General features: G+C 42.7%; 1 long non-coding RNA gene across 1 annotated transcript in view; it reads right to left on the bottom strand.

Moving 5' to 3' along the window:
• Positions 1 to 8,781: 8,781 nt before the first annotated feature.
• LOC130272992 (uncharacterized) overlaps positions 8,782 to 12,160 on the bottom strand; it is a 37,726-nt gene continuing 34,347 nt past the window's right edge. The window contains exons 2-3 of the long non-coding RNA XR_008843818.1: positions 9,855 to 9,914; positions 8,782 to 8,885 (exon numbers count right to left, since the gene is read on the bottom strand). This is a non-coding gene — a long non-coding RNA (uncharacterized LOC130272992). The remainder of the gene's footprint in view (positions 8,886 to 9,854; positions 9,915 to 12,160) is intronic.

Raw genomic sequence — 12,160 nt, 5'->3', positions numbered from 1 at the left:
TCCTTGGGGCCACCAAAACAGGTGGGAAAGCCTATAACAGCCAAGCCACTGTTTATGACATTGCCATGTAACTTTTTTTTTTCCATCAAGGCATTCCCTTCATGGTAAGCCTCAGGGTCAGCCTTTTTTTAGCTTTCCGACCCCTCCAGCCTAGTTATGGCCACCAGAGGCAGTCGGATGGACTATTTAAAGAAGTCTGAATAACTCACAGTGGTGTTAAGGAGAGTTGCACAAGCAGCATAGCTCAGTAAGCCCCTTGTTTCCATAACTCCCATTGATAATAACGTAACTCCCATTAAAGGGGTACTCTGCTGCCCCAGCGTTCGGAACATTTTGTTCCAACTGCTGAGTGTGGGATCTGAGGGTCGTGACATCACTGCCATGCCCCTTATGACATCACACCACGCCCCCTCAATGCAAGTCTATGGGAGGGGCCATGACTGCAGTCACGCCCCCTCCCATAGATTTGCATTGAGAAGGTGTGGTGGGAAGTCACGAGGAGTTTGGCCATAAAGTTGCGAGTTGCGGCCTCCGCATCCCAAACTCAGCGTTCGGAACAAAATGTTCCGAACGCTGGGGCAGCGGAGCACCCCTTTAACCTCTATAAAAGCAACCTCTATAGCAACTTTCCAGGAGGCCAAAAATGTCCCCCCAAAAAATGCTACACAGACATGAGGAATTAAAATTTCGACAACTTTTGACAAGTTAAACTCATTTAACTTTAAAAAGGTGATAACTTTTAAAAATTTTGTTTATCGGGAATAGATTTTACAAAAAAAAAAAAGCATTTAAGAAAGGGTGACAGGTGTTCTTTTTGGTTTACAAGGCCTTAAATGTCGTGTCCATCAAAGCTGTCACCCAGTCGACACCTCAGCTGTTTATTTAATGGAAAATTAGCGAATGCAAAACATTAACACAGCAGAAAATGATCTTCTGCCCCATTAGAATTGCATGGCGGGATGTCCAGGTACGGCAAATTATTCAGACGTTACCGTAAATGTTAAGATGACAAGTTCTGCATCTATTAGTGGCAGAAATGTCTTTTAATTACACCTACAATTACCCGGCCTGACACACGCATCCGGCACATCCCAGGCCCCCGGTGTGAGGCGCAAGTAAAAACATTCACCCCCCACCACCCTCCCCCCTCGGCTTCTGGAAAAATAACACATTACATGATCTCTTGGTCCGAAGCCGTCATGTTGACAAACAGTTTTCTCTTAAGTAATTAAACCTTTATATACTATTCTGTGGAATTAGATACATTAATTCGCTACTTTCTCATCTACAACACAAATCAATCCCAAATTGATGTGCCCCCACCCCCTTCCTGATGCAGACTTCCTATGTAAGAAATCGCTCACGTCAGCCAAAGCAGAAAAATAGATTTCCGCGCGACGAAGAAATCTGCTTCACGGTACTGTGCAGATAAAATGAAATTACTTACAGAGCCAGAGTTGGAAGGAAGGAAAGAAATGTAGGAACCTTATTGTTCCTGCAAATATGAGCTTGGACCACTGTACTGAGCTGGTGGACTGTCAAAAAAATCATGTTCCAGTTTTGTGGTATTTGCTGTTGACCAACATGGCACCAACACGGATCCTTATGTATTTGCCGGCAGGAAGTGGTCACCAATGGATTATAGTTTAACCAAACATGATTACTTTCCTCGAGAAAAAGCCCCACATCTGTGCATGTTGTCTATAAGGCAACTCAGCTCCATTGAAATGGATGGGACCGAGCTCACAACCTGCGGACTGGCGTGGTGCTGTGCTCAAAATATCATTTACTTTTTTACATATTCCTACCAGCCATTTTTGGGTTTCAAAAGAAACATGGTACTACAGTATATAATGAATAAACATATAATATAGGTTGTAGACCACATTTTGGCCACTTGCTTTAGAAGACAGGTACATGCTGGTTAGAGTGAAATTTGGAATGGATCGCACCCATCTGCTGTGACAAACACAGTAAAACACTAGTAAGACCTAATACAATGCAAGAGGGAGATGGATATTAAAGGGGGCACTGACTTATGCCCAGATAAAATGGAAGCCCCACCTTAACCTTTAAAGGAGAACTCCGGGATATGAAACGTATCCCCTATACTAAGGATAGAGGATAAGTTTCAGATTGTGGGGGTCCGACCACTGGGGCCCCTCGCGATCTCCCGTATGGGGCCCTCGTTTCTTTGCCGATATGGCACATTTCAACCAAAGCGTGATGCGGCAGCCGACACGCCCCCTAGTACGGAAGATCCTTAGGATAGGGGATAAGTTTTTCTTATTCCAGAGTACTCCTTTAAAGCTCCAGAATATAGAGGAGCGAATCCCCCAAACATTTGTTAAGTCCTATCTGGTGAATCTGACAATCAGATTTGTTTCAGATTTGGATCCCGATTCCAATTCAGAAGTTTCTTAATTTCCTTGCGACTGCCCATGCATAGTATGAACAGGAGCAACGACTATACTGAGTGGCTGGGCCAAGTGCAGATAGCCCTGCCCAGCCAATGTGGCGAGTGGAAGCTCTGATGCATAGAGGATCGTTGCTTACCTCCAGGTTGCTTAGTATACGAGGTGCAAGGATGAAGTGAATCTGAAACAAAATCAGATTCTAGAACTTTTTTTTATATTTAGACTGAATCCATTATGTGTTGAAACGATTTCTCTGGTGTCCTGGGCAACTTTTGTATTTTGGGGTCTGTTCAATTATGAAAGTCTTTGACCCCAGGGTACACAATGGTATTGTTCGGTGCTAATGTACTCATGATGGTATATGCAAATAACTTGATCTAGACTGTGGGTAAACTTGATAACAGGAGCAATCTTTACTGGAAATCTGCGCACACCTATACAGCACAATTTCTTATTGCACAGATTAGAGAAAAGTTTACACGGTCTTTACCTTGAGTGTATGAGGCTTAGACACAATCCTTTTGGTTGTCTTAGTAGCAGAAGTACTGCAGGAAAACTTCTGATAACACTAGACACTTTTGGTGTTGCTATGGATTACACACATAGTCCAGGTAAAGTAAACTCTACTGGAGAGGGTCTTTACAGCTCGGCTCACTGTGGTGAATGTGTAGAAGACTGGGAGTCCAGTGATGGCAGAAGAGCACTTGTACAGCTTCTATCTCTTCTGGCTTAGAGGTGATTGGCCCTCTCGGAGCAGGAACACAAATGTAGGAACAGATACCCTCTCAGCCTAAACTGGAAACAAGTCTTGGGTATCACATCTCCTACACACCACACAGTGCCATGATTCACTGTGACCGAACCAGAGCTGACACATCTTGGGGTTATCGAATTGAAACTAAGCTAACTCACTGCACAGCATTCTTTGTTGGTAGGGAACAACTCACAAAAGCTGCTCCCCTGGCTAGGCCAGGACTATACTACTTACTCCCTAAACTAAATTTGGCTGAAGACTAAGTTGTTCTTTAGAACATTCTACTGGCTTCTCGAACATTTGATTGTCAGGATGCATTCTACAGCCACACTACAACCGTAATTGTATAGCAGCTTGTAGATTGGTACTGGGACACTGCAATAGGATTGGTGTGGCATGTAAACCACAGCCCAAACAAAAATCCACTCAGGTACACAGCAGTCATCTGTACCAGCTCCACAGTGTAACTATCATGAACCAGCCAATGTGTCTCATACAGGCTATAGCTTTTCCCAATATCCCACAGCCTAGCTCTGCAAAATACAACCTCTCTCTCTTTGAGAGCATGGGGACCCCCCATAACAGTCACGTGCACTCACACACATCACTCAACTCCTGCCTAAGGGGCTCTTAATAATTACAACCCTGGCTATATATCTTACTAGCAACATGGTGCATGAATCTGGAATTCCCCAGCACCTTGCTGGTTAACCCCACGGTAATCACAGCAATGTTCAATAAAGTAAATATCATAGCAAGTAATGCAATATACAATTTACACACACAAAAAAAAATGTCACCCTCTTTACAAGCAAATACGCTTTACTGTCAATGTAAGTAATAAAGAGAGATTAAGTCCATAACCTGTTTAGGGCTTGCTTATACATGAAAGAGAAAGGAAAAGAAAGGCAAAATTTCCCAAAACAAAGGTTTTAATTCTCCTTATGTTGAAATCAAATATGAAGCACAAAGTCGCTAATGTTATTAACCCCTTCTTATTTCCATGGAAGAAGTAACTTAATACATTTACTAGGCTTGCTAGACACATTGTCCCCTTAAAGGAAATGTGTCACCAAATGTGATTATTTATTTTTAGAGGTTAAATAATTTATTTCACTTTTTTTTTATATTTTTGGAAATATTAAAAAAATGTTTTACTTGTCACAAAGTCACAAAATTGGAAAAAATGTAATAATAACTTGTCATATCTCCCACTGTTGACCAGCAGAGGGAGCTAACATGAGGAAACATGTAAAAGCAAGCAACTTGTGTGGCTGCTGCAAATTAGACCTCACCTGTCTACCTTTTTCCTCTGTTTATGTGCAAAAGGACAGGGGGAGGGGTTTTTGTAGTTTTTTTTTATTCCACTGTCACTATTTTGTTGGTGTCTGAGGGGGAGTTTTTTTTTTTAGTTTTTTCAATTCCACTGTCACCATTTTGTTGGTGTCTGAGGGGGAGGGGGTTTTGTAGTTTTTTCAATTCCACTGTCACCACTTTGTTGGTGTCTGAGGGGGAGGGGTTTTTGTAGTTTTTTCAATTCCACTGTCACCATTTTGTTGGTGTCTGAGGGGGAGGGGGTTTTGTAGTTTTTTCACCATATTGTTAGTGTCTGAGGAGTTGTAAAGAAAAGGCTAAAGCAACTGTGTAGGTGTTGTGAAGTGACACACCACAAAGAGGCTACAGTGATGGCAGCCCCCAGTACACACTTTATTAATAAATAACATTAAAACTACATTGTCCTAAAACCAAATGAAATGAAATGCTTTATCTTGATAGAATAATTTTAATTATTACAAAAATACAATGGTGACACACTCCCTTTAAGGGTAGGGTCACAGGTAGCGCATCTGCAGCATATTTCACACTGCAAATGCCAGTCACTTGAGCGAGCTCCCTGCTGCAGCCACAGGTGCGCTACGTGTAATCCTACTCTAAACCATCTCATGCCCATTTTCTTTTTTAATGGGAGTTCAACTTTAAAGGGATATCCCAGTTTCAGTAAACACAGTAAATGTTCTGATCTTGAAAGCAGTAACAAATTGCAATCGGAAAATTGTATAGCTAGTTCATTATGCAAGGAATAACACCTATTTGCAGAAGGTGGTGTACCCCTTTAAGACATTACATTTTTGTCTAGGTAAGTAGCCAATTAAGAAAGTTCTAAACTTCTAGAATAATGTTTAATAGGGTCCATGTGACCCCCACCCCCCCACCCCAAGATTTACAGAGCCATAAAATATTCTTATATTTATGTAAATTAGCCTGGCTACATTTCCTCAAGCAAAATCATCACCCGCTGTCCTTTATTATTAAGGAAATTAAATTAATACAGGAGGAATAATATATTTAGATGTTGGAAATTATTTCTCTGTATTCTCATTCAACCTTGTCAGTACCTCCTGTACACATTGTTCCGAATCCTCTATCATTTAGTAATATTCTTCCGTAGAAAGTCTTGACCACTTGGGAAAGCTTAAAGGATAAAGGTCCTAGGTGCCTCCAGAATGATTTAGCGGTATGATGGCTTTTTTTTTTTTTTTACCATATTCTTTTCATTCCAATAATATTATATTATAGTTGCTGCACATAGCTCCCGGCTCCCGAATGAGATACTGTTAAAGGGAAAATGCAGTCAAACTCAACTCCTGAAATGTAATAGATATACATTTGAGAATATTTGGCTTGTAAAAATGTCCACAGTCTGCAGTTCACATCATAACCACTAAGTGGCCACAGACAGAATTTTGGAAAATCAGGTTTTCGTCACACACACACGACATCACACGCTGTTTCGGCAGGAACCCTGCTCATATATTGTCCCACAACAGTAATGTGCTCACACAGACCAATCAGCTCCTGTTTAATGGGCTTTACATGCTAGGCTTGGCTATAGCCTTTTAGCAGCATGGTGCAACAAACTGGAATTCCCCAGCACCATGTTGGGTAACCTCGTGTTAATCACAACAATCTACATATAATGTAAATGTAATAGAATGGAAAGCTAAAATATACTAATTGCACTGAAAAATCCCATCTTAACCCTCCTTACAAGCAAATATGCCTCACTTGATGAATGAGAATAGTAAAAAGGCCCCCTCATGCCATCACGCCCCACCTCCTTAATGCAAGTCTATGGCAGGGTGCTTGACTCCTGCCACGCCCTCTCCCATAGACTTGTATTGAGAGGGCAGGGTGTGATGTAACGAGGGGTCGGGGTCGTGACATCACGAGCCCCCGGCGCCTGCTCTAAGCATTTGGAACATTTTGTTCCGAACGCTGAGCAGGGATTAACTTAGCTATATTTTTCCTTCACTTCTTTTACAGCCTTCATAACCTGTTCAAGGCTTGTTCATAGATAAAAAATAACAACCAATGTGTACAGCTCACAACTGAGGTCCAAGGTTTGAATGGTTAAATAGTCGATCCCCACCGGCCGAAGAAAAATAAAATAATACAAATGATTAACCACACCTCAAAGACCTCACCACACAATATGACTACATGTAAATCCTGGATGACTAAAGTAAATGCTGGATGTTCCAAGTAGATGCCATTGGTGCTGTATCCACATGGGTGGAAACTAGACGCGTTTCAGGGTACTTGATATTGTGGTGTCCCGGTACCATATCCTATCCGGTACCTGCGTGTGTGGGTCCCCTTAGCCAGAGTCCTTAGGACGTCGGGGTCCCCATTGTCTAGTTCACCCCTGGTCACCTCTCATCTAGATAGTTATTGAGCTAATGGTTTATTTAGGATGCATGTAAATATGATTGTATAAATGTCTATAAATAGTTAATTACCTGTATACAGCGTAGCAGGACCTGTGGGTCGCATGATCAGGAAAACTCTATGGTTTTTGCTTTAGGACCTGTGGAGGTCCCTGTGACACATTCTACCCATCACTCCTTGTAACGGTGAGTGACAGTTACTGGGACCAATCCAAAACAGCCCTGCCCATATAAGGGAGTGGCGGCCATTGCTCTTCCTCTTTGCTCCTGCGCTCCTGACGAGGAAGGACCTGTGCAGCTATCTCCCGCAGTGAGTTAGGCCCGAGCCTTGCGGCAACGGCTGATTGATTCTAAATTGAGAGTGTATCAATCCCTAAGCACTCTGCATGATCACCGGACCTTATCTATCCCCTAAATCCGGAAGGATCTGCAAATATTACCCTGGATTCAGAGACTGTATCTAAAAGTCAAGGTCCGCAACAACTGTCAATCATTGCACTATATAGAGACTGTATTCCTGAGACTGTTGTTGTGCATTGAATGTACGGCAAGTCTTTCAGTGAAGTTTGTTCAAGTTCAGGTTCAGATACCTTGTGGACCTTCAGTCATTTTGTATATGCACCTATCGTTACTGGGAAGGGCGGCGATAGGCCGGAGAATTACCTCAGCATACTAGTCCCCAGCCTGGCGTCACGAACTATAGGGTTAACATTAACCCCTCATTTACCGAAACAACACCCCAACTACCATACACCCCCCAAGGGCTACCACAATATGCTCATACGACAGCTCAGATCTAATACCGGCTGCCTCCGTGAGAATCTCTCCTAGAGACAAGTTATCTCAATCAGCGGCTTATTCCTCAGATCCGTTGCAGCGCGTGATCAGCTGCTAACACACTGGTGAGTGTAACAGGTCCATTGCAATACGGAACCAGTGGGACTCCACGGGTGACACTGAACCATCAGAGTTATATACTCAAATGTAAAAAAGAAGAAATGATGTCGCACTCACCCGGTTATGTGCCAAAGAAAGTTTATTTTATTGCGTGGTTGCATCAGAAGCACAAGTTCGAGTCGGGGAGCAGGAGCTCAGCTGAGCTCGTGGAATGACTGTCCTGTTTCGCGGGTTCTCCGCTTGGTCACGCCCAGCTGAGCTCCTGCTCCCCTCTCCCCCTCCCGAACCCCTGCTTCTGATGTTACTACGCAATAAAGGAAACTTTCTTTGGCACGTAACCGGGCGAGTGCGACATAATTTCTTATTTTTTACATTTTTGTTGCATTTTTGTTTCCATGTAAGCGCACCCCTGACATTGCCGCATCACCCGTCTGCTGCCATCCACCGTCCACTTCAGTCCTCTAGGACAACACACCATACTACAGTGCCGACACTTTATCTCCTGCCATCGCAAGAGTTATATACTTAGACTTGGACTTATCTATTATAATACACCAAATGGACATTTACCATCAGAACCTTTGTCATTGGACTTGATATAACGTGACATCACGAGGGGGGCGGAGCCGTGACGTCACAATGCTCCGGCCCCTGTGTCGGCCGTCTTTACGCACAGAGCGAGTTCGCTCTGTGCAGTAATGACAGCGGGGTGCTGCAGCCGAGATTGCGGGGGTCCCCAGTGGCAGCCCTCCCCACGATCAGACATCTTATCCCCTATCTTTTGGATAGGGGATAAGATGTCTAGGGGCAGAGTACCCCTTTAACTACTTCAAAACTCAGCCCCTGTCACTACATGAGGAAACAGCAATAGTGAGCCTTAGGTGTACCTAAAGTCAGGCACACCTCAGGCAAGTGGGCCACAAGTCATAAGTAAAAGAGGAATAAAACCAGCTCACCCCTCCAACGTGGATAAATTCATTCGGCAGCAGAAGCGTGAATTTCTGTTAGGAAGCTTGGCGGGAATCACTAGGTGCAACAACTCCAAGGAAAAAGTGGATATCTGGCTTCCAATGGATGAATAAAATCCAACTTTAATGAAAAATAGTTAAAAACATACAGGTGGAAAATATAGAAAAAGTAACCAAAAGGTAAAACCCCAAACGAAACGCCAAGTGGGCCACAAGTCCTGTCTACAAGCAAATTCAGAAAAGTTTAAAAGGTTATCCAGGAAAAAACTTTTTTTTATATATCCACTGGTTCCAGAAAGTTAAACAGATCTGCAAATTACTTCTATTAAAAAAATCTTAATCCTTTCAGTACTTATGAGCTGCTGAAGTTGAGTTGTTCTTTTCTGTTCAAGTGCTCTCTGATGACACCTGTCTCTGGAACTGTCCAGAGTAGAAGCAAATCCCCATAGCAAACCTATTTTACTCTGTGCAATTCCCGAGACAAACAGAGATGTCAGCAGAGAGCACTGTTGCCAGACAGAAAAGAACAACTCAACTTCAGCAGGTGATAATTATTGGAAGGATTAATATTTTTTAATAGAAGTAATTTACAAATCTGTTTAACTTTCTGGAGCCAGTTGATCTAACAAAATTTTTTTTTTAAATCCTGGAATACCCCTTTAAGGGTTTTACTACAAATATACTAAAAGTCGTTTTGCCTCAGGTCTTGGTCCAGTGCTTCCATTAGATGCACCCGTCTAATTGACATGTTGCAGTACTGTCTATAAGAAATAAGTGGAGTGAAGTTCTACAGTTTACAATGGCTCACCCCCCACCCCTTCCCATGCTCCAATATTAAAGGGACAGTGACTAGTGATGAACTCTCAAAACTGTACAAAATTCAAGCAACGTTTCAAGTATCTGCAGTGTATTGGTAAAGTTTACTCTAGGTCCCCAAAACACTGGCTATCACAAGTCTTTTTTTTTTTTTTCTGAAAAGGACATTGTGGGGTCTAATGAGATACTTTGGGTTAGGCCACTACTACCCTCATCAGCAACGCAATCACTACAACCCCCTTAGAAAACCAAACTCTCTAATCGGTTCACAAACCTTTTATCGCCACTGTATCCTGTATAAATGCTGTGCTAGTTGAAATTTTTGCATTCTAACCTAAAAAAAAAAAAAAAAAAAGATCTTATCTGAAAGCAGGAAAGCCAGGTTGAAGCATCTGCAGGTGATGTAGCCGCTTCAATTATGCCGCCTCATATGTGCAGGTGATTTTTATTATGCTAATATCCCCCGAGTTATATTTGACAGCTGATGAAGCAGGATATGTGCTTAACATGTAGCTTTAAAAAAAAAAAAAAAAATCTTTTTTTTTCCTTTTTTCCTTCTTTCCACTTTCCTACCGACTTTAGAACACAGAACTAAATTTGGTAATAGAAAGTCTTTAGTTGCTAGGCAACCTATTCATTTAAATTTTTGAAAATGTTAAAAGTCAGCTGCGTCTTCTCTCTAAAAATGGGGGGGAAAAAGTGAGGAAAATTAGATGACTGTTAACAAGTGCGATAAGCTCAGCACATTGGTAAAGTCGGGGTGGTTATTAAGGAAACTATTATCTTCCAGATAGCTACTCCCTCCAAAGTTACTACAGATTCCTCCAATGCAGAATCCTCTATCGGCCTGAGAAGATTACTTTCAACTTGCAGAAATTGCTTGACTTTGCAGTTGTATTAAATTCCCCAGATGAAGTTAAGAGACTTTTCTCCGCTAAGGATAAAATAATGATGTTAAGTGTTACTTCCCGTCACCTTTAAATACCGCACAACTGCTGTGCATTTAATACCTAATAGAAATCCTGTATTTCTCCAGTAATAAGGCCCTTTATGAAGGTTCTTACGATTGGCGGCTGTGAACTATCCCAACGTATATCAGGCACATGGAGACGACGCTCATTTGGATACTTCTACATCGCATTTCAGGACTCATAAATCTAAAAAAACAGCAAAGGTGGCACGTTGCCTTCTGGGTAATGGCACTTCTCTTTCCCTAGTCGGTTATTCATTGGGTAAGAAGTGCAGAGAGGTTGTAGTTAGATTTCTTTTAAAAGATATTTCGAGTCTCACTGTGCAGATTTGGTAAATGTTCTAGGATTGTCGTCTTTTTGTCCCAAATAAGTACTGAGGCATATGAAGGTGGTCTTGGGTATTTATTTAGGAGATTTACATTAGGGTCTGTATTGAAAGGGTTTAAAGAGGTACTCTGCCTCTAGACATATTATCCCTTATCCAAAGGATAGGGGATAAGATGTCTGATTGCGTGGGATCCCGCTGCTGGGGACCCCCACGATCTCCCTCCTGCAATCGGCTTTCGTTTAGAGGGTAGGGTGCAGTGCCGGAGGCTTGTGACTTTACGGCCACGCTAGCTCGTGATGTCACAGCCACGCCCCTCAATGCAAGTCTGTGGGAGGGGGCGTGACGGCAGTCACGCCCCCTCCCATAGACTTGCATTGAGGGGCGTGGCTGTGACATCACGAGTGAGGAGTGACCGTGACGTTACGAGCCTCCGCACTGCATCCCCAGTCATTCAGCATGAAGCGAAGTTTGCTCCATGCAACGGATGTCTGGGTTACAGCAACTGAGATCGCAGGGGTCCCCAGCTGTGGGACCCAGCAATCAGACAACTTATTCCCTATCCTTTGGATGGGGATAAGATGGCTAGGGGCGGAGTACCCCTTAAATAAATAAATAATTTACTCCTCAACATTGACATTGCACCAAGAAGGAAAAGTCATGGAAGTCTGGAAATCACAGGCTTGATAGGCATGCTTATGTTATGCAAATGATATAAAAATTGGAAACAAAATGTTCAAAATGACTTAATCAGTATTGAGAATGAGCACCAAGTGTAGATATACAACATGTAAGTGCCTTGGCATGCTATCCATGAGGCTATTAATGGTTGTCTGAGGAATGTTCTGCCACGCTGAATGCACTTGGTCACCCAAATCATCAAGATCAACTGCTGGCAGATCCCATTGCAATTGTTGAAAAATGACATCCCAGATGTGCCTTATGGGAGACCAATGTGAAGACGTTGCAGGCCATGGTAGCATGCTTAGACCCCACAGGCTGCTCACGGTATTACAAGCAAAATGTGGCTTGGCACGCTTTGGAGAGATGGCTGTACCACTGGTTCCACGACCAAATCAATGTAACACCAAGCTGTAAGTGTACGAGGGATAAAGACTAGAAGGGTCCGGCTACCATATATTGTGCCGTTGCACACCATAATAACCGGAGTAGGACCAATGTGATGTCCTCTTATGATGTCCTCTTTATGACCTTGGCCACATGGTCTTCAGAGCAATTTCTGGGTGTCATTGCTTCCTAGACAAAAGCGGGACTCTTAGCTGA

This window comes from Hyla sarda, chromosome 5, assembly GCF_029499605.1.
Source record: "Hyla sarda isolate aHylSar1 chromosome 5, aHylSar1.hap1, whole genome shotgun sequence".
NCBI lineage: Eukaryota > Metazoa > Chordata > Amphibia > Anura > Hylidae > Hyla > Hyla sarda.
This window is presented reverse-complemented; position numbering and strand designations above follow the sequence as displayed.